Raw genomic sequence first — 25,534 nt, 5'->3', positions numbered from 1 at the left:
AATGCGCCACAGCAACTCTTAACAGGTGGCTGTTATTATCCCCACTCTGCAGATGAGAAAGCTGAGGCCCAAAGTTGCCAAAAGTAAAATAGCTTGTCAACCAAGAAACTAAAATCCAAACCCAGGACCGATTCCAGTGCCCACACTTTCCGACGTGATCTCCAGTGACATCACCTATAGAAAGTATTTAAGACACAATTTTGTGAATATACGAAATTTAAGTATATATTTAAATATAAAGTAGTTAGCACCTATATATCACATAGGAAGTACCTAGTAGTAGGTACTTCTGGTACATAGTTCAACTGGTACTTAGTAGGTCCTCAACTGATTTGTGGTTCCTACCTTCTACTTCCTAGTGCATCAGTGAAGCTGACTTCCCCCTACCAACCCAACCTTAAGACATACAAAATAAATATAATCCTCTTTAAGTTGCCACAGCTGCCTTACAGCCTAAACAAATTTTTGTTCAAGCTGCTTATAAAGATAAATATTTTCGCATTCCTTACGTTAAGCAAAAGTCCCAAAAAATTAAGCTGGGAGGGAGAAGCAGAAAGTTTTTCATATAACAGGATGTGCTTGGCCTTGTGATGTGGCTCACGGTCCTATTGCTGCAATCACTGCTCAAAGTTCAGGTCCACCCAGGCATCGTCTCTCACCAGGGCTCTGGCCCCCACACTGCTCTGGACACCCCCAGACCCTGCCAACTCCCCATCCACCCTCCCTGCCTTCCTAACTCTTTTTCTATAAACAGTATGCCCACTATGTCCTTCTACCTTGTCTTTGAACTTTGACCTTCAGTGACCTTCATGGAAACCTGGCTTCCCCCAAGGACGTCCCCTCCCCTGGAGCCCAGTTGTTCTCACCCCACGTTTCTCGAACCAGGAAGTAAGGTAAGCATCGTCCCGGCTCCACATTGCTGCTTCAAGTGATCTCCCTCCTGTCTTCCTACACAAATCGCTGCTCTCGTGACACTCAGACCATCTAGCTGTGCCACTTTCTACCCAATCTCACTACTGTATCCTGCCTCCCTCCTGTTAAGACTTCCCATTTCCCGAGGACTCCTGCTTCTAGTTCTCAGAGGTTTTCTTCTCCATCCCTCACTCCTTCATCAATCCCAGTGATGTGAACATCAGAATCAAAGACCTATCTGGAAAGCCGGTTCCTCCATCCTTATATTTCCCCACCTGAACCCTCTTCCTACAACCCTCTTCCTCGGCCACCGTCTCCCATGGCCACGTGCTGAACCCCATCATCAGTGTGACTGGACCACCTCACACCCCAGTTCACTTACCAGTTCTTTCCAGCTCACTTACTCTGCATTCACTGCACACATTTTTCAAGCTTATTTAGACATTCAGTCAATGGGACTCACAAGCCTTTACTCCTCCTCCTCGCTCTGCCTTCACGTTTTTCTCTCACTGGTCCTTTCATTTTAGCCACTCACAGTCACACCCTTGCAAATACCCTTTAACTGCCTCACTATGCTCTTTCTGTGGCAGATTTCCAGGCAAAACTCCGACATTGATGGAACCAGAATATCCACCACACAATATCCATATAATATCTGAAGACCCAAGCTCACACCCAAGCAGGTATGCTCTTTGTGGCGGGAATGAGAAAGAAATCACACAACCAGACCGACTGGCTGCATTTTTTTTTTTTTTTTTAATTTTTTTTTAACGTTTATTTATTTTTGAGACAGAGAGAGACAGAGCATGAACGGGGGAGGGTCAGAGAGAGGGAGACACAGAATCTGAAGCAGGTTCCAGGCTCTGAGCTGTCAGCACAGAGCCCGACGCGGGGCTCGAACTCACGGACCACGAGATCATGACCTGAGCCGAAGTCGGCCGCTCAACCGACTGAGCCACCCAGGCGCCCCCCGACTGGCTGCATTTTAAATGCAGAGCACAAGCTTTAAATTTCATCAAACACTGCCCATCAAATCTAGATGTTTTCCTACCAAGTTTGCTCTCTGTTTGTCTCAAGTGGCCATCCCATACCTTATCTTTGTTCAAGCTGCACACACTGTTGATGGGCTCACTTCAAAATTCAGTGAAGAAATGGAAGCCAGCAGAAGGCAGATCTCTCGACTTTGGGCACCCTCACCTAACCCACCATGTTCTTTGTCTTCCCTCCTGCTGCAATAGAGGACGTGTTGCTGTATTTACTAGAATGAAGTCACTCCACTCTTGCCTTTGATTGGAAGATGACAGCACATGCCTCCTTACTCATCCCCTACCACCACACGGGTGAATGGGGCTCCAGTATAACAACAGATTACAGCTCAAACACCTCCAAGACACAAACTCTCTGAAGACTCATTTGAAGTCAAGAGAGGGGACAAAAACAAGAACACGAGGGGAATCTGAAGTTCCTAGCAGCTACAGCTATAGCAAACATTAAACACAGCTCAACTCTTGGCCAATTTAAATAAAATCTCACACTCAAGACCCAGTTACCTTAATTCCCATTACCATGTTTGGCTTTTGACAAAACAATTACAAGGCACACAAAAGGCAAGAAAAGACACGGTCTGAAAGGACAACCAATCATCAGAACCAGCAGAACCGAGGACTCCTGCTTCTAGTTCTCAGAGGTTTTCTTCTCCATCCCTCACTCCTTCATCAACATCAGGACACAGATGTTGAAGTTATCAGACAAGAAATTTTTTACAACTATGATTAAGTATGTTGCGGGTTCTAATAGACAATGTAGATAGTAATGAAAGCAGAGAGATGGAAACTCTTTAGGAAAAAAAAAAGGTAAATGTGAGAAGTCAAAAACACTGTAACAAATGAAAAATGCCTTTTAAGGGGCTCGTTGGGTCAACTCAAAATGGACAAGGAAAGAATCAGTGAGCCTGAAGGTCAATACAGACCCCAAACGGAAATACAAATCAAAACCACGAGGAGATACCACCTCACACATGTCAGAATGACTAAAATTAACAACACAAGAAACAACAGGTGTTGACAAGGATGCAAAGAAAGGAGAACCCTCCTGCACTGTTGGTGGGAATGCAAACTGGTATAGCCACTCTGGAGAACAGTACGGAGGTTCCTCAAACAACTAAAAATAGAACTGCCCTACAATCCGGCAACTGTAGTATCAGGTATTCACCCAAAGGATACAAAAATACAGATTTGAAAAGGTACATGCACCCCAATGTTTGTAGCAGCATTATTAACAATAGCCAAACTATGGAAAGAGGCCAAATGTCCATTGACTGATGAACAGATGAAGAAGAGGTAATATATATACAATGGAATATTACTCAGCCATCAAAAGCAATGCAATCTTGCCATTTGCAATGATGTAGACAGAGTTCAGCAGAGTGTATTATGCTAAGCGAAATAAATCAATCAGAGAAAGACAAATATATGATTTCACTTACAGGTGGAATTTAAGAAACAAAACAGATGAACATACGGGAAGGAGAGGGAGGGGAGTGAAGAGATGGAAACAAACCACAAGAGAATAAACTGAGAGTTGACGGAGGGAGGTGGGTAGGAGATGGGCTAGATGGGTGATGGGTATTAAGGAGGGCACTTGTTGGGATGAGCATTGGGTGTTGTATGTAAGTGATGAATCACTGAATTCTCCTTCTGAAACTACTGCATATTAGCTATTTAAAATTTAAATTAAAAAAACAGAAACCCCAAACTGAAAAAACAGAGAGAGAAAAGTAAATCTTCACAAACTGAGACAAAACGTCCAGGAACTATGATACGATATCAAAAGGTATAATATAAGTGTAATTAGAATACCAGGAGAAGAGGGGCGCCTGGGTGGCGCAGTCGGTTAAGCGTCCGACTTCAGCCAGGTCACGATCTCACGGTCTGTGAGTTCGAGCCCCGCGTCAGGCTCTGGGCTGATGGCTCGGAGCCTGGAGCCTGTTTCCAATTCTGTGTGTCTCCCTCTCTCTCTGCCCCTCCCCCGTTCATGCTCTGTCTCTCTCTGTCCCAAAAATAAATAAAAAACGTTGAAAAAAAAAAAAAATTTAAAAAAAATAAAAAAAAAAAAAAAGAATACCAGGAGAAGAAAGAGAAAGGAGAAGAAATATTTGGAGGAATAACTGAGAACATTCCAAGGTCAGATACACACCAAACCACAAATCTAGAAAGATAACTCCAATCACTGTAAACTAAAAATATATATATAACACCAAGGCACATCATATTTAAACTGCAAAAAATCAAAGATAGAGAAAAGATCTCAAAAGACATCACAGGGAAAAAAAAATCTTACCTACAAAAAAACAAGAATAAGAATTATAGACGTCTTCTGAACAGAAACCATGCAAAAACAAGAGAGTGAAGTGAAATATTTAAAATATTGAAAGAAAAAACATCAAACTAGAATTCTACATCTAGTGAGATTCTTCTTCAAAACGAAGGACAAATAAACTTGCTTAGACAAATAAATAATAAGTAAGTTTATCGCTAGCAGATTTGCCCTTCAGGAAATGCTAGAAGTTCTTCAGACAGAGGAAATTACTGGTGTCAGAAACTCGGATCTACAAAATAAAGAGCAAGCCTCAGAGAAGAAATAAAAGGAAAATAAAATATTTTATTTTCTTATTCTGAATTGATTTAAGAGAAAGGAATAAGGCTCTCGTGAACAATGTGCATGGGACAGGAAAAAAAAATTTTTTTTTCAAAGATTAGGAAGATCAAGGCCTAACACAGAGCTCCGGAATAGCCTTTACCAACCAACAAGTTCCAAGACTGGCAAGCTGGGGTCCAGGGGACAAATCTAGCCTGCTGCCTATTTTTGTATGGTCTGTGGACTAAAAATGGTTTTACTTCTTATGCGTTTGTTTTGTTCTTTTCGTTTGTTTTTACACTTTTAGATGGTGGGGAAAAAAGTTAAAAGAAGAATGATATTTTATGACACATGAAAACTGTATAAAATCAAGTCTCTGTGCCCAGAAATAAAGTTTTATAAATAAACACCTTTGTTTACTTACTGTCTGTGCTGCTTTTGCACTACAACAGCAGAGACCCAGTAGCTGCAAGAAAGACCATATGGCCCACAAAGCTCAAAGTATTTACTATTTGATCCTTTTCATAAAAAAATTTCCTGTTCCCTGAGCAATCCCAACCACTTAATTTTTCAGAGGATGAACCCAAAGTCTGAGAGATCAAATTATATTCTCACGTCATCTTGCCGGTTAGTAACAGAGCCAGCATTAAAATTTAGGTCTTCGGGTTCCAAATGTCTTTCCTCCCACGTGAGAGGACTCACATTTTATTAGTATGAGTCCTAAGATCATATAGGGTCTAATACTCCTGACTATAGGGACTGCAGAAGCAACTCTTGTTATTCTCTGATTTCACATGATAAAGACTGTATCACCGCTGGGGAAGAGGTAGGAGTGACAGAGAAGCTTTGCCAATTGTTATACACAGAAGGGAATGACTAAGAGATAAAGAGGAGGGCGTGTTCCCTGGGGACCCAAAAAGAAAGGCACTCCCATTGGCTTTTTTTTTTTTAAAGAATGTCAGTTATATTCCTTGAGATTTTGTTGTCTTCTTTCTTCTCCTTCTTCTTCTTTTTTTAAGAACAGGTAAAACCAGAATCTTTTTACCCTAAAACCAGGCATTTAAATATCAAGTGCATCTCTTCTAGGACTCCATAATATATACATTATGCATACTCCATAATGCATACAGTGCTAGAGACCGCAAGACTTAACAAACAAAAATATCTATTCATGAAGTTCATCAGGCAGGAGCAATATAGGTCAAAGAAATAACAGTTGAATAGGATTCTGAGGGTTCGTTACACTTTCACTCATGTTTGATGGGCGACAAAAATAGTACAATTAGCATGTACCACTTCCTACAAAGAGGGTCTGCCTTGTAACAGAACAACTCTCAAGAACTAGAAAAGCCACATACAATTGGAAAAAGGGGTGCTCCTAAGGACACAGGATGACCTTAGGGTGTCCAAAGAGGACATAGGAGACCAAGATCCAAAAGAAAAGGGAAGTGCAGAGCTGAGCCGGACATTCCATTCAACTATTCTGTAAGCATCTAGTCAAATTCAACATCTACTCGCAAAACTACTCTTAGCCAATTCTGAATGTAAAGGAACATGCTTAATCTGATAAAGGATATTTACAAAACATAGCAACCATAATATTTAATAGTCACACTTTGAAAATTTCCCACAGATTAGAAATGAGACAAGGTTGCCTGCCATGACCACTTCTATTCTTTGTTACAGTAGAGGTCTAAGCCAACGCAACAGGCAAGAAAAAGAAATAAAAAGAAAGGAAGCAAAGGGAGACTGCAAAGGAAGAAGTAAAACTGTTTCTCAGGTAATTTGATTGTGTACATGGAAAAGCCATAATAATCTACATGGAACTATTAGAATTCATCAGTGAACTTAGGAAAGTCACTGGACTCAATCAATGTCAACAAATAAAAATCAACTATATTTCTGTATATCCACAGACCAACAACCAGAAGACATGTTTAAAATGATATCACTTATAATAGCATCCGCTGACTTCAAATACTAGCAACAGCATATAGTATATAGAAGAAAGAGGTGCAATACCTTTACCACATGGAAAGATACAAAACACTAACAGAGATAAAACCCTAAATAAATAAAGGGGATATACCGTATTTCAAAAAAAATTTTTTTAACATTTATTCATTTTTGAGAGACAGAGTACGAGTGGGGGAGGGGCAGAGAGACAGAGGGAGACACAGAATCTGAAACAGGCTCCAGGCTCTGAGCTGTCAGCACAAAGCCCGACGTGGGGCTCGAACTCACAGACCCAGAGATCATGAACTGAGCCGAAGTCAGACGCTTAACAGACTGTCACCCAGGCACCCCAAGGGATATACCATATTAATGAATAGAAAGAGTCAACATTTTAAAGACATTAGTTTACTCCCTAAATTGGGCTAGAGATTTAATGCAGTCCCAATTCAAAATCCCATCAAAAGAGGATTTTAAAATTTATACAGTAATGCAAATGTCTAAGAATAACCAAGCTATTCTTAAATAACTGGACATACACTATCAGATATGGACTTATTATTAAGCTATATTAAGACAGGGCGGGATCAGTATAAGAGCCAAAAAGAACAAGAGAAGGGACTAGAAAGCAGACAGGGCAATAGGCAGGGCAGGGGTTAATCGGATATACATATGGAAAACAAAATAAATATGGATCTCTTTTTTATGCCATAGATAAAATATCAACCTCGGCTGGATCTTCAACCTACATATAAAGGCATAACAACAGGGCTTCTGCAAAGTGGAAAAGTAACTTCACAACCTTAGGGTGAGCAAAAATTTCTTCAGCAGCCACAAAAATGATAACCATAAAGGAAGAGGTTAACAGATTGGATTACATTTAAAGCAAGATCTCCAGGGGCACCTGGGTGGCTCAGTCGGGTCACACTTTGGCTCAGGTCATGATCTCGCAGTTTGTGGGTTTGACCCCACGTCGGGCTCTGTGCTGACAGCTCGGAGCCTGGAGCCTGCTTCTGATTCTGTGTCTCCCTCTCTCTCTGCCCCTCCCCCGCTCATGCTCTGTCTCTCTCTCTCTCTCAAAAAATAAACATTAAAAAAAATTTTTTTTAAATAAATAAAGCAAGATCTCCTATTCATCAAAACAGAGTTAAATAGCAAGCCACAGAATAGGAAAAGATATTTTAAATACCTATGACTGGGAAAAACACTTGTATTCAAATTTGTTTAAAAAAAACAAAACAAAACAGGGGCACCTGGATGGCTCAGTCGGTTGAGCCTCCAACTTCAGCTCAGGTCATGATCTTGTGGTCTGTGAGTTCGAGCCTCGCGTCAGGCTCTGTGCTGGCAGCTTGGAACCTGGAGCCTGCTTTGGATTCTGTGTCTCCCTCTCTCTCCCCCTCCCCTGCTCATGCTCTCTCTCTCTCTCTCTCTCTCTGTCTCAAAATAAATAAAAATATTTAAAAACAAATTTTAATAAATAAAAAAAAGTTTTAAAAACCTCCTACGAACCAATAAGAAAAAGACAATCCAATTTTAAAATAGACAATCAACTTGAACAGCGACTACAAGACATTAAGTGAAAGTGACAAAAAAAATTATAAAGGCACAACGTCATTAGTCACCAGAGCGAATCAAAACCACAATGAGACACCACTGCACACCCACCATAAAAGCTAAAATTAAAAAGTCCGACAATCCCAAGTGCTGACACATATGTAGAGAAACTTAAACACTCATCAAGTGACAGGAGGAATAGAAAGTGTTACAACCACTTAGGAAAACTCTGTAAGAATCTACTGAAGTTGGACATATGTATCCCGTGCCCCAGCAAACCAGCCTTCCATGTATATCCAACAGAAATGCATTCATATGTGCACCAACACACACGCGCACAAAACCGTTTACAGCAGCATTATTCCTCACAGCCCTTTACTGGAACTGTCCCAAATGCCTGTCAACAAACAGCAGATGAATAGACAATTTGTAAGATATTACAAAGTGGTTGGCTACCCAGCAATAAAAAGTAGACTGCTCCATACCACAACACAGATGGCTCAAACCATGCTGTGCGTAAGAAGCCACAAGAAAGGCGGTATGTATACCTGTGTATAATTCCATATATATTTCATACGTTTCAAAATGTGGAACACCATGGTATTAGGAATCAGGTTAGCAGTTACCCCTAGGGAATGTGGGGGTGCAGTTACTGGGAGGTGCATGGGGTCGTTTCTGGGGGGACTGGTAACATTCTATCTCTTGATCTGGGAGTGATAATGCGGAGGTATTTACTGCTCGAAAATTTATCGAGCAATGATTTGCGTACTCTTCCGTGAGTATCTTATCGTCTAAAATTGTATGTTTAAAAAAGGACAGCGCAAATATTCTGGGGGAAGGATACAGCATCTGTTCTCAAGGTGGCACTGGCCCGTCTCAGGTACAGCCATGCACATATAACTGCAGGGCCGTAGGTGACGTCATGTCACCACTGTATACATTCACTCTGGCCTTTGTGCGGCAGCTACAGAACAGAAGCGGTAATCCTTGAATGAGGAAGCTGGTATAGAAAGGAAACGAGATTAGAAACAAACAGTTGAGGGGCACCTGGGTGGCTCAGTAGGTTAAGTGTCTGACTTCAGCTCAGGTCACGATCTCGTGGTTCCTGGGTTTGAGCCCTGCATCGGGTTCTCTGCTGACAGCTCACAACCTAGAGCCTGCTTCAGATTCTGTGTTTTTCTCTCTCTCTACCCCTCCCCTCCTCACACTCTGTCTCTATCCCTCTCTCTCAAAAATAAGCAAACATTAAAAAAAAAAAAAAGAAACACACGATTGAGGAAATCTTTCGCGTTATCCAAAAAAACCTTTGTCTTGGATAATGAAAAATTTCCAACTCTTATAAAGTATCTCAGAACTCTCAAACAGTGGCCGAAACACTCTGCATTTATTCTACTGCCCAACAAATGAAACCCAAAGTTCTTCAGCCAGGTTAGAAGACTGAGGCAGCTACTTCTGGTTGCCCCGTATATTTTTTGCTATCAAATTTCCTTCTTCTGATAGGGAAGGGTGGGCCCGTGGACTACTCTGGCCAGAGGATGCTGTATGATGGGACATGCTGATTAGATCAGGCTGCACCACTGGGACTGATCTGGGGCTTTCCCTGAGGCTGAGAGAAGGACACTGGGAGAATGAAGACCCTGTTCCCTGTGAGGGGCAGTGTGAAAAGGACCTGAGGGGAGGGATATTCGTGACCATCTTCTTTTTCTCTAGTGTCACCAAAGGAGGAAGTCAAGGCAATGAAGTATCAAGTTAAGAATGTTGACGGCATTATTTAAGTCTCTGGATCCAGCCAGGCCTGAATTCCCAGATGTAGAAGTCACATAGGTTCCTCTTCTTGAGTTGGTTTCAATTTGCTTTAATTCAGTTCTTTGGGTTTTTTTCTTTTTCTATATGCCAGAAAGCCCTGAATCTCCATTATCATCACCACCGCTATATGCGTGTGGCATTCAAGTCCCTAATAGACTGGCCCCAATTTGAATTTCTAGTCTTGTCAATCACTGTCCATCTTCCATGACCAACAACATGTCCAATCGCAACCCCAAGTAACTTATCCCAACCAAGGATTCCCAATAAGCAAAATTCAACTTAAGCCAATCTACTTCCAAATATGTCATTCATAGCCAACAGGTCATTCCCCGTTAAGGATAATTAAAAAGACAAGAAACTGGGGCTTAGACACAGATTTTTTTAAGTGAGGGAGGGAGGTTGTAAGGCAGATGGCAGGCAGGGGAAGTGGTTTTTGCAGAGAAGCTTTTGAAAGCTACAGGAAGCCAAAGAAATGAAAACCTGGAATTGACAGCATATGCTTTGGCATGAAGCTTGATACCCTACGCATAGGGGTGAGACATCTGAGAGCTTCCTAATCAGCTATGCCGAGCAAGTTAAATAAGGTTTATCCCAAGATTCATCCACTTTACCCTTGAGCCACAGGAAGCTACTGGAGTCCGCGGTCAAGCTGGCAGTCAGAAAGTCTAAAAGGCACTGAATGTCTAGACAGAGAGCCTGACACAGTACAGGAAAAGGCCCATTTGCATGGGAACCGTGCATGGCTCTAATAAAGCAAACCCTCTTACAAGCATTTCACTGCAGAGGAGTGATCTCCTGGAAAATGGCAATAACTAGAAACTTACTGTGGCACAACCTCTGTTACCAACATAAGGTGAGGAAAATGTCACTCACAATCTACTTTGTTTTCTCTTTGTACTTTTGGTACATGTGAATATTTATTTTAAACAGTTTCACTTACTACCTAGATGTCCCCTGTCTCTGCTGCCCCTCAAGTTTTAAGTTCACCAACATAGACTTCCTGCCTGAAAGGTTTTTAAGGATCTGATTCTCAATAGGGGGATATTCTTTGCACACTTTGTCACCCCTGTACTTTTACTTAACTGAAATGCCTCAAGCACACCCTGGCCACCTCTGGCCCCTGCTCCCATCTCTGCAGGTCCCAAAGCCATTGGTTGTCAAATGTCCAATTTGTCCACTCAACATCTTCAATGAAATCTCTCCATAGTCTCTCCCCTATCCCATTTATGTGTGCTTATCTTAACACATCCTGTTTCTCCTCCCCCTCCCCACAGAATTTTAAACTTCTTGGTAACAAGAGCCATACCTGATGAATTATCATCTAGAAAAAGGTGTTCATTAGTGGGACGTATTGCCAATGAGGACAAGCCAGGCGAAAAGCAGGGAAAAACGGCAAGGACCTTAGACAAACCGTGACCTGGGGAAGGAACCCCCCCTCCCTGCCCAACATCCAGGAACAATCTCTCCGTCGGTAATGCCCTCAGCAATCACAATTTCTCAGCCTTATTCTGCACTTGGGGAGAATGCAGATCAATGGTGGTAAGCTACTTTGCCCAATGTCACAGACCCCGGGGTTCCAGCAGAAGTCAGCAGCCAAGCTCCTAAACTATGTGCCATTCTAAAAGTTAAAGTGCCTTCCTCTAAAAAAAAAAAAAATCTAAAATATAATCAATAAATTTATTCTTTGTGAATGCATCCTTTCTATTTTGACCAGCTGCTGAATCAGTCTTTGTTTTAGGATGTACGGTCAGCAAAATAATATAATGGCATCTTCCTGCTTGGTTTGGAATCTGAACACAGTAGCACTTACATAGCAGCTTGAGGGAAAAAGACATTGGACATTTTTTTAAGCTGTTGTCTTTCTTCTAGAGAGGTCACACATATAAAAAACAAAGCCAGCTCAAACAAGTGTCTTGCTTGGATTGAGCAATGTACATCTACACAATATTTTTCTAATTAAAATTGGTTGCTAATGATTAAAAATGGATGGCGACGTGGGGCGCCAGGGTGGCTCAGTCGGTTGAGCGTCCGACTTCAGCTCAGGTCACGATCTCGCGGTCCGTGAGTTCGAGCCCTGCGTCGGGCTCTGTGCTGACTGCTCAGAGCCTGGAGCCTGGTTTCAGATTCTGTGTCTCCCTCTCTCTCTGACCCTCCCCCGTTCATGCTCTGTCTCTCTCTGTCTCAAAAATAAATAAACGTTAAAAAAAATTAAAAAAAAAAAATGGATGGCAACAACAGGGCTTTCTGAGAAGAACATAGACTTTGCTTTAACACAGTCCTCACCTGTCCCTGATGGCTTCCCAACCCTGGGGTTCAGGGTCATTTATTCATCATCATACATGGGTGGCTTATCTTGCTTTTAGCAAAAACTCCTGGTACCCATGAATTTGGTACCCATGTGTCTATCAAAAATGGGTCAGAGGGCCCCACGTTTCAAGAAAAAAAATGGGTTCTTACTCTGAAGAACAATAATTGCTTTACTAAGCCATTATCAATACCTCCACCTGCAAAGCTTGCTGTTGTCTTTTTTCTTCACCTATGAAATTTCTACCGATTTCTCAAAGCCTGTCTCTACCAGGTCTGATGCTACAATGCTCTCTCTCCACACTGAACTGCACTTACTGTCTTTGTCATCTATTTGCTACCTAATCTGACTTACAAAATTCCATGCATTTTTCCCTAAACTGTCACTTAACATCCTTCATTGTTAATTTTCTATTTATTGCTAATATCTCTCCATGACAACTGAAGTGATCTCGAGGGTAGGGTCTCTGTCTATCCCCCATTTTGTGATACATCAGACTCAAGACTCTGTGATCAGGCAAGATTTAAATCTAAATCCCTCAGTTTCTCTCTACTCAATAACTACCTGACGTACGGCTTGCGGCTAAACCTCTGCTTCAGCCACAGTCTTCTCATCTATAAAATGGGAGTAATTACACCTAATTCTTTTTAAAAGGCTGTGATCTACAAAAAAGCTTTACAAGTGCTGAACAATATCACTTCACTCTTTCATGACAGATCCATAGCTTTGTAGGCTTGGCAACTTTTTATTTAGGAAACAAACAAGTGCTTTCTCAAGCACTGACTGTGTGTGGTCTGGGTACAGGATAAAATCATAGTTAAAACAAACAAACAAACAAACAAACAGGGGCACCTGGGTGGCTCAGTCGGTTACGTGGTTAAGCGCTTGGCTCTCGATCTCAGCTCAGAGCATGATCTCACGGTTTGTGAGATCGAGCCCCGCGTTGGGCTCTACACTGATGGCACAGAGCCTGCTTGGGATTCCCTCTCTCCCTCTCTCTCTGCCACTCCCCCATTCGTTCTCTCTCTCTTTCTCTCTCTCAAAATAAATACATCTTTTAAGAAGCCCACAGGCAGAGGGAGAGACAAATACTAGTGCATAATTACAAACCAGGAAGAGGGCCTCAGTATATCATAAATCCAAGGTGACCCAGGCAGGCAAAATCAAGTAAACAATAAGAATGGGGTCCCTTGCATCCACACCTGCCCCAGCCCATGTACCTGCACCCAGACCAGTCCATCTCTCTCTGTCAATACTAGTTCATCCTCCCTCCCATTTTCACCCACCGGAGCTGCCACTCTACAAGCCAGTAACTCAGCAAACGTTCACCCAACTCCTAGCCTGCCAAACACGGTAAGAGATCCTGAAGGTACAGAGGAAAAACACTGCACAGCCTTGCTTTGAGTATGGGTCACAATCCGCCCTAAGAGACAGCCATGTAGCAGCAGCCCCTATTTTTCACCTCTCTTCCTGCTAATGATTAATGGCCTTTAGGCTCAAGGAAACAGACCCATCTTTGGCTACTGCAGAGGAAGATCCTTCCCACCCCACCCTCTCCACCTAGTGTCTGGGCCACCTATTTTCTACGAACCTTCTCAAATCGACTTTTAGAACTCTGGAGCAGAATTCTCCAAGGGACTTGGGAGTCCCTCACATGCTAGGCTGATATAGGCAAGTCCTCACCGACTCACTTTGGAGGAGGTCATCGAGAGGACAGGACCACCGGGTGACCTGAGAGGGGGACGTGGGCACTCAGAGGCTCCTCATCCCCTCTCCAGTCCTTGGCATGTCTGCTCTGCCCATGGTTCCCAAAGTGGGAGCCACCTCCAAGGGCATAACCCTGGGAGAATCAGGAGCTGCTGAGCTCCATCCGGACTAAACACATACCTGAACGCCATTAAGGCTCCTACAAAACCCCTTCGATTCCGGCAGGCAATTCAATGCGGAGATTTTTATTTTGAGAGAAAGACAGAGGGCTGGTGGGGGAGGGGCAGAGAAGGAGGGAGAGCGAGGATCCCAAGCAGGCTCCGCTGTGAGATCACGACCTGAGCCGAAATCAAGAGTGGACGCTTCACCACTTAACCGACTGAGCCACCCAGGTGCCACATGGAGAGGGCTATTTATCTGGCAGCTGCTCCGAACAAAGCTCCTATGTAAGTTTCCTTGCTAATTAACGCTGCCGCCTACCAACCTGGAGTGAATGCTTCCCTGGGTCTCTTTGCCCTCCTGCACCCAGGTGGGTTTCATATTACTGGGAAACTTCCAGGGCTGCAAACCAACAACTCGTAATCAAAATTATTAGAAAATAGACAATTGGTGTGACAGGGTCCGCCTTCTTGGGTCACTGTGGCTCCTCCGTGCAGCATGCTAGGCAAGTTGTCATTTTCTCCCAGTTACTGATCCTTCAAGGGGCATTCTGTTATTCCTATTTTACAGATGGGGAAATTGAGGTTCAGAAACACTATCAACGGGGTTTTAAATTGCCTGTTGTCCTACTTTAAGGGCCACCGGTCACAGGTCTCGGTCAGGGCTCAGGGCTGGCCAGGTCTCAGTACAGGTGCCTGAGGCACTTCAGAGTGAGGGCTGCCTCCGCTAGTTCCTGCTCAAGCCGGTTCAGGCATAGCTCGCCTCGAAGGGCTTTGCTAGAGGTGTGCATCACCCCAGGCATGAAAATAGCTTCTTGGGTGGGGCAGGTACTAGGCTAAGAGAATTCTACCCTGCAAAAATTTACAGGTTGGCTTTTTCCTTGAAAGGTTTTACCTAAGTACTTAGAAAAGCCAAGAAAGTGGGTCTCCACCACAGCGCATTAGTGAACATCTACTTTGTCCAGATTCAAATAGTTACATTTTAAGTTCCCATCCATAAAAATGGAGGTTTTCTGCACCCTATGTTTCTAACGCCTAAGTAGGATTAATTCTCTAGTCACGAAGTAGCCACACCAGGATGACCAAAAGTTGTGACTGGGGGTATTTCAGCTACCTGCAATCTCCCGGCCATCAAATGGTTTCACTCCGTGTCCATAGAGGAATGTGGTAAAGAACACCCTTTCCTGTCAGGCAGGCCTGGATCTGATTTCTCGTGATGCCACTGATCAGTTTTGTGGACTCACACAGGTTAATGTTTTCTCCAAGCTTAGGTCCCCATTTTGCGATGTTCTAATGAGCATTGTTCTACCTTTTGGCCGGGGGTTGGAGGGAGGAGTCTAGGCCACTGTTTCCTTGACCTGCTTTGGTAGTTGGGATAATTCATAGTGAATCTAGACACATACACACCCTTTTTGGAACGTATATGTGGTAGAAAACGTAATGCCTCTTATAGGTCTCCGGAAGGCAACAGTGAAGCATGCATGAGCCTTCCAGTTGGTAACATTTCAAGCAGGTACTCTGAGCTGTTATTTAAGGTAACTCATTAGGTTTAATGTTCATTTTAACAACCTACTTGTAAGCACTTTTGCTTCCCTTGCAGTTTGAAGAACTGGGTTTCATGACTGATTAGTACTCTTACTACAGACTTAATGGCTCCAGATTCTGGATGGTTATCTTTTTTATCTTGACTACTGGAGAAAGTTTTTGCCATGGAGAAAACCGACGCTTACAGTGAACCTCCTGGCGGGACACTAGGCAGATGGATGCAAAGAAAAGAGGGCAGGGAGTCTGCCCTCAAGGAGCACAGCATCTAGTTCTGGGTGTGGTCCCCAGATCAGTGCAAGCAGCAGCATCTGGGCATTTGTTACAAACGAAAATTCTCAGGCCCCACCCCAGACCCACTACATCAGAAACTCTGGGGTTGACCCCCGAGCCACCTGTGTTTGAAAAAGCCCACTTCAAACAACTATCATCCTCATCACATGTCAAAACAACAAGTATGTTTGTTTACTAACTAAGGCTGAAAGTTTCATTTATCTTTTGAAGCAGAGGCCCAGAGGCCACAGGCCACATGAGGTGGAGAAAATGAAACCAGAACTCAGGTATCCGTCCCTCCACATGCACACCCCACCCTACACAAGGCCAAGGTTCTTTTTCTTTTCTGATGCTTTAATCCCTAAACCTTATGTGAAGTCCCAAGTATTACCAAACCAAAGTAAAAACCTTCATTTTTCAAAGAAAACGGAAAAACAGAGGAACTGCTCTCTTTGAAAACAAGAACCACAACCAAAAATTTAAATCTCCTCTATCAAAATCATCCAATAAACTAGTAGTAATTTACTAAACCTTTAGCACATCCAAGTTCCATTTACAAGATTTGAAAATTTGGGAGGCTGGGGGAGAGAAGTATAAAAATACAATGAATAGGGGTGCCTGGGTGGCTCAGTTGGTTGGGTGTCCAACTCGATTTCTGCTCAGATCATGATCCCAAGGTCATGGGATAAAGCCCCATGCTGGACTCCATCCTGAGTGTGGAGCCTACTTAAGATTCTCTCTCTGGGGTGCCCCAGGGGGCTTGGTCGGTTAAGCGTCCAACTTCCACTCAGGTCATGATCTCACAGTTTGTGGGTTCAAGCCCCGTGTCAGGCTCTGTCAGCACGGAGGCAGCTTCAGATTCTGTGTCTCCCTCTCTCTCTCTGCCCCTCCCCTGCTTGTGCTCTGTCTCTCTCTCTCTCAAAAATAAACATTAAAAAAACTTTTTTTTTTTTAATTCTCTCTCACTCGGCTCCTCCCCCCATCGCAATCGCTTGTTCTAAAATAAGAAAAAAAATCTTAATTAAAAATTTAAAAAATACAAGTAATAATGTGATCAGAATAAAATCTGGAGGAATATACAGCATGCAGAAATGTCAACTGTGGTTCACCATCCATGGGAGAATTACAAATCTTTTTTCTTTGTATTTTCTTGAATTTTTTCCTAATGGTTACATATTACTTTGGTAATCAAGGAAGAAAAGTGAAACTTGTCTTTGAAATGTTACCTCCAAATCACTGAACACGAAGGTTTATTTTGTAATTCCATTTCTCTCCATACAGCAGGATACTGTGTGTGTAGTAATTATTTATATCATGCCATATGTTACAATGAGATGAAATTCAGGAAATATATTCCTTCTAGCTGGCACTGAAAAGGAAGAGGTTAAATGCTTTCCTAGGTTCAAAGCACTGTGAATTAAGCTAACTGTGAAGCTAAGGAAACATTTATTGAAATCTCTAAGAGCATCCTTTTTGAAAAACGTTGATATGACACATAGCTCCTTACTCATATCACCCTGATGTTTAACCCTTAGCACAAAACAGAATGTTCAGCAATTCCTGGCAGTCTTAGGAGTGCAGGGGACAAAATGCATGGGAGAATATCAGAGAAATAAGAAACAGAAGGATCCTACTTTCACATCAAATTCTGTCCCTGTGGACAAAAAAGACATCCAAAATTACTGGCAAATTTCACTGTCCCCAATACCCTTTAATTTTTTTTCTTTCTCAAGAAATGTTTGCTCATTTAAAAAAATATCTATGTTGGTTAGTTTTAATCAATGAATCATTAAAAAAAATAGATAAATAAGGATTGTCTCATTTAAAGAGACATTTCTGCCGCAAAAGCACTGCTGTAATGTTTCACTTGATAAGACAGATTTATCGCTTGAAGAAAAACTAGCACTGTTTTACTAAAACTCTCAGCAAAATAAATTCACTGTTAATTAAAGTCTCTTAAAGGAGACATGGAAGTAAAGTTAACCAATGCGATGGCAACGGAAAGGGAAATACTGGGGCACCTGGGTAGCTCAGTCGGTAAAGCATCTGACTTCAGCTCAGGTCATGATCTCAAGATTTGTGGGTTGGAGCCTTGCGTTGGGCTCTGGGCTGACAGTGTGGAGCGTGGAGCCTGGAGCCTGCTTTGGATTCTGTGTCTCCCTCTCTCTCCGCCCCTCCCCTGCTCGCTCGCTCTCTCTCTCAAAAATAAACAAACATTAAAAAAATTAAAGAACATGGGGCGCCTGGGTGGCGCAGTCGGTTAAGCGTCCGACTTCAGCCAGGTCACGATCTCGCGGTCCGTGAGTTCGAGCCCCGCGTCAGGCTCTGGGCTGATGGCTCGGAGCCTGGAGCCTGTTTCCGATTCTGTGTCTCCCTCTCTCTCTGCCCCTCCCCCGTTCATGCTCTGTCTCTCTCTGTCCCAAAAATAAATAAAAAACGTTGGGAAAAAATTTAAAAAAAAAAAAAAAAAAAAAATTAAAGAACGAAAAGGAAATCCTAGTGGCCACCTTTTGTACCAAAATACCCACAATAGCTGATATTTCTAGAATTTACAGATGCCTTCAGGAAAGAATGAGTTATGGAGGGGGGGAGGGAATACATACATATATATATAATATATATATTATATTATACATATATAATATATATTATATATTTACAATATAATATATATTATATATGTATAATGTATATAATGTATATAAATACATATAATGTAATATATATTATATTATACATATAATGTAATATATACTATATTATACATATAATGTAATATATATTATATTATACATATATATAATATATATATATAATACCTCAACATTTATAGTATCTAAGATCACCATACTTATGCAACAATTTGGCTCGACGGTACCATCAGGGAACTCAGAAAGAACTTCTTATCTTGGGTTTGGCTGTTTAGCATGCAAGCTTTCACTTACAGAAGCGCCTCCCAAAAGAGCCTCAAATGTCCCTCAGTCCTCTGCTTACTTTCTGTCACAGAGCAGTCTCAGCCATTGCAAAATTAACAAATTAATAAGACTAAGAACACCTAATGATAAAGAATGTACAGCTTACAGAAAGTTTCTCCAACCCCCAGGTCCCACTCCCTGGAATTACCCATCCGCCTATGAAAAGTGATCTAGAGAAGCCTTGCTGTTAACATAGGAAGCCAAACCTATTAACAGTGTCCCTTCAAACACTTTCTGACAGAACATACACAAACTTGCGGCTCCGTCTGTAACTCCATCCGGACACTTAGAAGCCTGGTTCTTCGTCTTCCATATCTCATCCCCTTCTGGTGAGAAAAGGGTCCAATGCTGGGCTTGGTCTAAGACTGCTTATTTTTGCAGTTTTACTTTGGGGTTGCTAAAAGGTATTGATTACAAACTACCTGCAGATCCAGCTTCTAAGCATTGATAAATGCTGAGGGAACAATCCCAAGCCGACAACAAGCCCCAAAATATCTTCAATTTGTAAGGCAGAAATACCACTCCTCCCAACAAGAGAGAAACAAATCACTTTCCTGCTCCATCAAATTAAAAACTAGTAACAAAATAAAATTAAAAAGCATCTTTCATTCTAAACAAAATTAAATTTTCTGGGTCACTTTTTTCCGTCTCGCCGGGCCACGTTTACAGCCTGACGGTGACGGTAAACACGAGCTGTTCACGCCAACAGTTTAGCGGTCGCCCTCTGAGAGCGAGTACCTACCTACCGTTCTCTTTCCTGCCGCAGTTCCCAAAGAACAGACCCCCGCCCCCACCCCTGCCCTCCACACCTCACCACTCGCTTGCGCTTCTTCTTGCAAACCGCAAAAGGGCGAGGTTTATCAGAGAAAAAGTTAATGAACGCCTGCTTCTGGGGTAAAGGTGCCCCACCTGCGATCACAGCATCGGAAGACTGGAAGTACCTAAGAGCACGAACCCTCTGCTCGCTGGCCCCAGTCACTGAGCGCTTCGCACCCAGAAACCCAGGAACATGATTTATATGCAGACCTGCACCCATCCCACACAAGTCCGCACGCCAGCTTGCCTAACCACTTATGTAAGCTCGTGCCTCTACAGTCCCAAACTGCACACACACGCACAGCCCGACACCTGTCACGCATCCGAAATGGACAGCATCCACACCCAGAAGATGAAATGAAATCAACACATATGAAGGGGGGGGGAGGGTGTCTACCGTTTTAAAACCTCTTTTCCCCCAATTGTTTCCTGCCCGTTTTTGTCACAACTACAATTACCTTAGCAACCAAAGAATTGCACTGACTCCCCCTCCGGCTTCTGAATTTCTCCTAAAGCCAAGCTTGAGCCAGGTTCATGGTAAAGCTAGAGAAGCCCGGAGAACGAGGCACCGGCAGCCTCTGGGGGGCGGAGGGGACGTCGGAGGCGGTCTCCCCGCTGCTCTCCGGCGACCCGCCTTGTCTTTGCGAGTTGCCGCGGTGGCGAGCGCGGGGTTTAGGGAGCGGAGAACGAAGCCCGGGGCCGGCCAGGAGGCGCGGTGGGTCGCATGGCGCCGGGGCGCGGGGCGCTCGGGATCTCCGGCGCTCGCCCCTCGCCCGCCCCAGGCCTCCGGGGTCCGCGGAGGTCGGTCCGCCCCCTCGGCGCCCGCCCGCTCCCGCAGCTGGGGGATGCCGGCGCCGGGCGGAGCTCTCGCTGCGAGCAGGGCCGGGCGCAGGAGCTGCCCCAACTCCCGGAGCCGCTCAGCTCAGCTCCGCCGCTCGCGAACCGCCGCAGCGGCGCCCGCTGTCGGGTGTCGGGCAGAGTTGCAGCCCCGCGCCGCGCGCACCTGGTCGCCGGCACCTGGGCCCGGAGCGGAGTGGCGCGGGGCGGGGCGGGGCGGGGCGGGGCGGCCCGGGGCGGGGCGGCCCGGGGCGGGGCGGCCCGGGGCGGGGCCGGGCGGGGCCGGGCGGAGCCCAGGCACCTGCGCGCGTCCCCCGGGCGCCGCCTCTCGGCTCACCTGTTCCTAAGCGCCTCAGACGGTGCAGACTGGGATTTGCCCGAGGAAGGGAAAGCCTAGAAATTCCTGGCACTTTGTCTGCTGCCGAGAAAACTGGCAGACTGGCTCGGCGATGCGGAGGCTCCTTCTGTCAGTCCCGAGAGCTGGCCGCGTCTGGAAACTTCAGCGGCGTCAGGGTTGTCTTAGGGATTCCTGGTCCGGAGTGGTTTGCCCGGTAGCTTTCAGTCTCTCGCTGACGTGTAGCTGGCGCCCTCTAAATTAAAATGGGCCACAGCGATCGTCAGGGATATTGTGACTAACCTCGTCATTTTAATCGATTCAACATTTACACCACATGCTGTGTTTGGAGTATTTTATGATCATTCGTATCTGGAACACCACGAAAGAATTTTCAAGAGAAATTAACTCTGCAGACGTTCTTGGGGAAAAGAGGAAAAGGTTGAAGATAGAAAATGAGAAAGGGTAACTTGAACTGAAGACATTCTTTAATGTGGGATCTTTGAAATTGGATATTTGGTTAAAAACTCAGGAAACTGCAGGTGAAAATAGAACAACATTGTTGGTACTGGATGGTCACCATGGGAGCAGTGTGCAATGCCAATGTAACCAATATCAAGAATAACTTATTCTTGAATTGTGTAGTGTTACCAGGAAAACAAAAACTCGAAATAAAATATCTAAAGATTTCTAAAGATGGATGACCTGTCTTCATCCACGTGGGTCACAGGTTGAACTTTAATGTCTCCTTCCCAAGATAAATCTCCTTTCCCGCCATTCTATATTGACTAATGGACATATTCATTCTTTCATCCAATTAACAATAATTAGCACCCACCCTGTGTTAGACCCTCTGCCAAGCACTAGAAATTGATAAAATAACGGTCCCAGCCCTCAGACCCTTCTGCTTAATGGGGACGTACCCAAGCAGGTATATGTATTACCTGGGGCTAAGTCACAAAAGTGGTGCCACCAAAACCTGGAAGAAAGCCTGCAACCAAAGGAAACCACACTTAACCTAATGAGTAAAATGTAATTTCATTAGATGCCCCAGTTATTTCATTTGTTAAAATATGAAAATTTTCTGTTCCCAGGTTTATTTGGTGTAAGCATCTTCGTGGAGCTGGCTGCAGCTGTTTGGAACAGGTAGAGAATGGGCTTCTTACTGAGAGATGGGGGATGGGAAGGGGGGTCTTCCTTTTAAGGGGAGCCCTGCATTTCTGAGACCAGCAGCTTCTTGAGGGTCAGGCATCAGGGAACAACCATCTGGAAGTATAAGCAGTGAGCTTCAGGAGCATCTGAAGAAAGGTCTTCAAATATAACAAAATACTTAAGAACAAAATACTTAAGAATAAACTTAACCAAGGAGGTGAAAGATCCATATACTGACAATTACAAGACATTGGTGAAAGAAATTGAAGAAGACACAAATAAATGGAAAGATATCCCACGTTTATAGATTGGAAGAATTAATACTGTTAAAGTATCCGTGCTGCCCAAAGCCATTTACAGATTCAATATAATCTGTGTCAAAATTCCAATGACATTTTTCACAGAAACGGGGGGGGAATCCTAAAATGTATATGGTACCACAAAAGACCCTAAATAGCCAAAACTGTCTAAAGCAAGAAAAGCAAAGCTAAAGGCATGACACTACCTGATTTCAAATTTCAAACTATATTACAAAGCTATAGTAATCGAAACAGTGTGGTATTAGCATAAAAACAGGCACATAGACTGATGGAGTGCCCAGAAATAAATCCACATGTAAACAGTGGATGAATATTTGACAAAGGAGCCAAGAATTAACTGATGTTAGGAGAACTGGATATTCACATGCAAAATAATGAAAATCGACCCCTAGCTTACACAACTCACAAAAATTAACTCCAAATGGATTAAAGACTTAAGCATAAGACCCACAACTGTAAAACTACTAGAAGAAAACAGAGGAAAGTCTCTTTGACATTGGTCTTGGCAACAATTTTTTGGATATGACTCCAAAAACACAAGCAACACAAGTAAAAATAAACAAGTGGGACTATATCAAACTAAATAGCTTCTGCACAGCAAAGGCAACAGTTAGCAAATTGAAAAGGCAACTTATAGAATGAGAGAAAATATTTTCAAGCCATCTATCTGATAAGGAGTTAATATCTGATGAGAAGTACAAGAATTCATACAACTCAACAGAAAAACAAAAACAGGTAAAAAATGGGTGAGGGACTTGAATAGACATTTTTTCTGAAGAAGGCATACAGATGGCCAACAGGCACATGAAGAAATGCTCAATATCACTAATCATTAAGGAAATGCAAATTAAAACCACAATGAGATATTACTTCACACTTGTTACAATGGCTATTTTTCAAAGAGACAAGAGACAAGTATTAGTGAGAAAGTAGAGAAAAGGGAATCCTCGTATACTGCTGATGGGAATGTAGATTGGTGCAGCCACTATGGAAAACACTATGGAGTTTCCTCAAAAAATTAAAAATAGAACTACCAAATAATCCAGCAATTCCACTTTTGGACATATATCCCCCCCAAAAGTGAAAACACTAATTCAAAAAGCTATATGCACTCCCATGTTCATTGCAACATTTTCTACAATAGCCAAGACATGGAAACAACCTGATTATCCATTGACACATGAATGGATCTCACACACACAAATACACACACTTACTATTATTACCAAAATTTTTGTCAAAATTCCAATGGCATTTTTCACAGAAAGAGCCATTATTTAGCCATACAAAAATAAGGAAATCCTGCCATCTGCAACAATATGGATGGACCTTGAGGACACTATGCTCAGTGAGATAAATCAGAGAAAAACAAACACTGTATGAGCTCACTGTGAAATCTAAAAAAGCTGAATTCATAGAAATATAGAATGGTAGTTTCCAAGAGATTGGAAAAATGAGGAGATGTTGATCAAAGCGTACAAACCTAGTTATAAGATGCATGAGTTTTAGGGATCTAATGTACAATATGATGACTATAGTTAACAATACTGTATTATGCTTGAAAGTTGTTAGAGTAAATTTTAATTGTCATCTAAACACACACACACACACACACACACAAAGTGGTAATTTTGTGATGGGATGAAGTGTTAACTAACCTTACTGTGGTAATCATTTTGCAATATACACGTGTATCAAATCATCACATAGTACACCTTGAACTTCATGGTATATATCAGTAAAGCTTATTATTATATATAATGAGATATTTTCATATGTATTTACTTATATTCAATAAATTTTAATTTACAATTCAATAAAATTTATACGTATTTACTTATATTCAGTAAATTTGAATTTGCAATTCAATAAAATAATTACACATGTATACATGTATGTGTATATATTTTATACACATAGACATATATACTACATATTTTTATTATATATATAACTTATATGTAATTTTAATATAACATATATTTATATTATAAATATTATATATATATATATATATATATATATATATATGTAATGATAAAAATAATTAACTTCATAGAGACAGGCCATACTTTTTGCTACCATGGCCAACAGATTGGTTTACATACCAGGAATTGAACAAACAAGTAAATATATTAAGGATATTGGTAGGCAGTTTTGTCACTGTTGGAGAAGGGAATTACAGATATAAAAAGAGGAAAGATCAGAATAAACCCAGTGATGTGGCTTGAAATTAAAGAAGATGGTATGAAATGAATTCTACTTTACACAGATGAAAAGATAGAAAAATATATGAATATGTGCATATATATGTTGGTATGTTTCCTAGTTCCATTCACTGAGAGAGTCTAAATGCAATAGTACCCCAGTAGCCATGAACACACCTAATACTCAGACTTTGGTTTTTAAATACCATTCTCCACCAAAAAGAACTATGGCTCCATGGTGTAGTGGGTAAAACCAGAATAATTTGTTGTGCAAGGAAAATGAAAAGGTACTTAAAGAATTATGGAGATACGTTCAAAGAATATAGGATCTAAAGGGGTCTCTATCAGCCAAATCTAGGACAATTTAAGCATCAAAATAAATAATGACAGCAACAAGTTGTAACCTTTGAGTAAAATAGAGATGAGTCCATGCTGATAGAAAGAAATAAAGGAGAAAGGAAAGTTCTACTAGTAGAATACAACTAATAGAAGAAGAAAGAAAGATAGAATGTAGAAAATCACAATGTTACAACCATCATTTAGATTGACTCAAGCCAGAATCATCAATGGATGCTAAAATTTGTGAGTAAAAGTTTGATGAGGAATGAGATACTTACAGTGTCTCAAAGTATGTCCCTAAAAATAGTCATTAATTCTCATCAACAGACCATTAATTATTAATTAACAAGGACAGCACGCTTACTAATTAACATTACAACTATAATATTTGGGAGATACCATCTTAACCAACTGGCAAAAGTTTACATAAATAAAAACCAGTAATGGAAAAAACCAACCTCGTGTTGCCTCCTGATAGAATACAGTGAAAAGAACACAGTAGTAGTTCTTTTGCATAAATATAAAAGTCATGAGGAAACATCAGACAAATGCAAATTGAGAGAAATTCAAGTAACTGGCATGTATCCTTCAAAAATGTCAAGGCTATGAAAGTAAAAATTGTTGCAGATTAAAAGTCACTAGAGAGACAAGACAACTAAATGCAAGAGGTGATCTTTAATAGGATCCAAGGCCTATAAATGACAGTAA

The 25,534-nt window shown here is 42.2% G+C and overlaps 1 protein-coding gene across 12 annotated transcripts in view; it reads right to left on the bottom strand.

Annotated features, from left to right (window-relative positions):
- The window catches only part of RGS6 (regulator of G protein signaling 6), a 603,395-nt gene that overhangs the window by 554,440 nt on the left and 23,421 nt on the right, over positions 1-25,534 (bottom strand). For 6 of the 12 annotated variants that reach the window (XM_060620213.3, XM_060620198.3, XM_060620210.3 and 3 more), the window contains exon 1: positions 20,096-20,672. The exons of 2 other annotated variants lie outside the window; for them this stretch is intronic. The gene's annotated coding sequence lies outside the window, so the exon portion shown is untranslated. Of the gene's footprint in view, positions 1-19,069; positions 19,240-19,730; positions 19,898-20,095; positions 20,673-20,811; positions 20,969-25,534 lie in introns of those variants that run through there. 4 more of the 12 variants (XM_060620200.3, XM_060620204.3, XM_060620203.3 and 1 more) reach the window with 4 other exon arrangements.

This window comes from Panthera onca, chromosome B3 (genome assembly GCF_046562875.1).
Source record: "Panthera onca isolate mPanOnc1 chromosome B3, mPanOnc1 haplotype 2, whole genome shotgun sequence".
NCBI classification, from domain to species: domain Eukaryota; kingdom Metazoa; phylum Chordata; class Mammalia; order Carnivora; family Felidae; genus Panthera; species Panthera onca.
The sequence above is the reverse complement of the archived record's forward strand: the minus strand, read 5'-3'. Positions and strand labels throughout refer to the sequence as shown.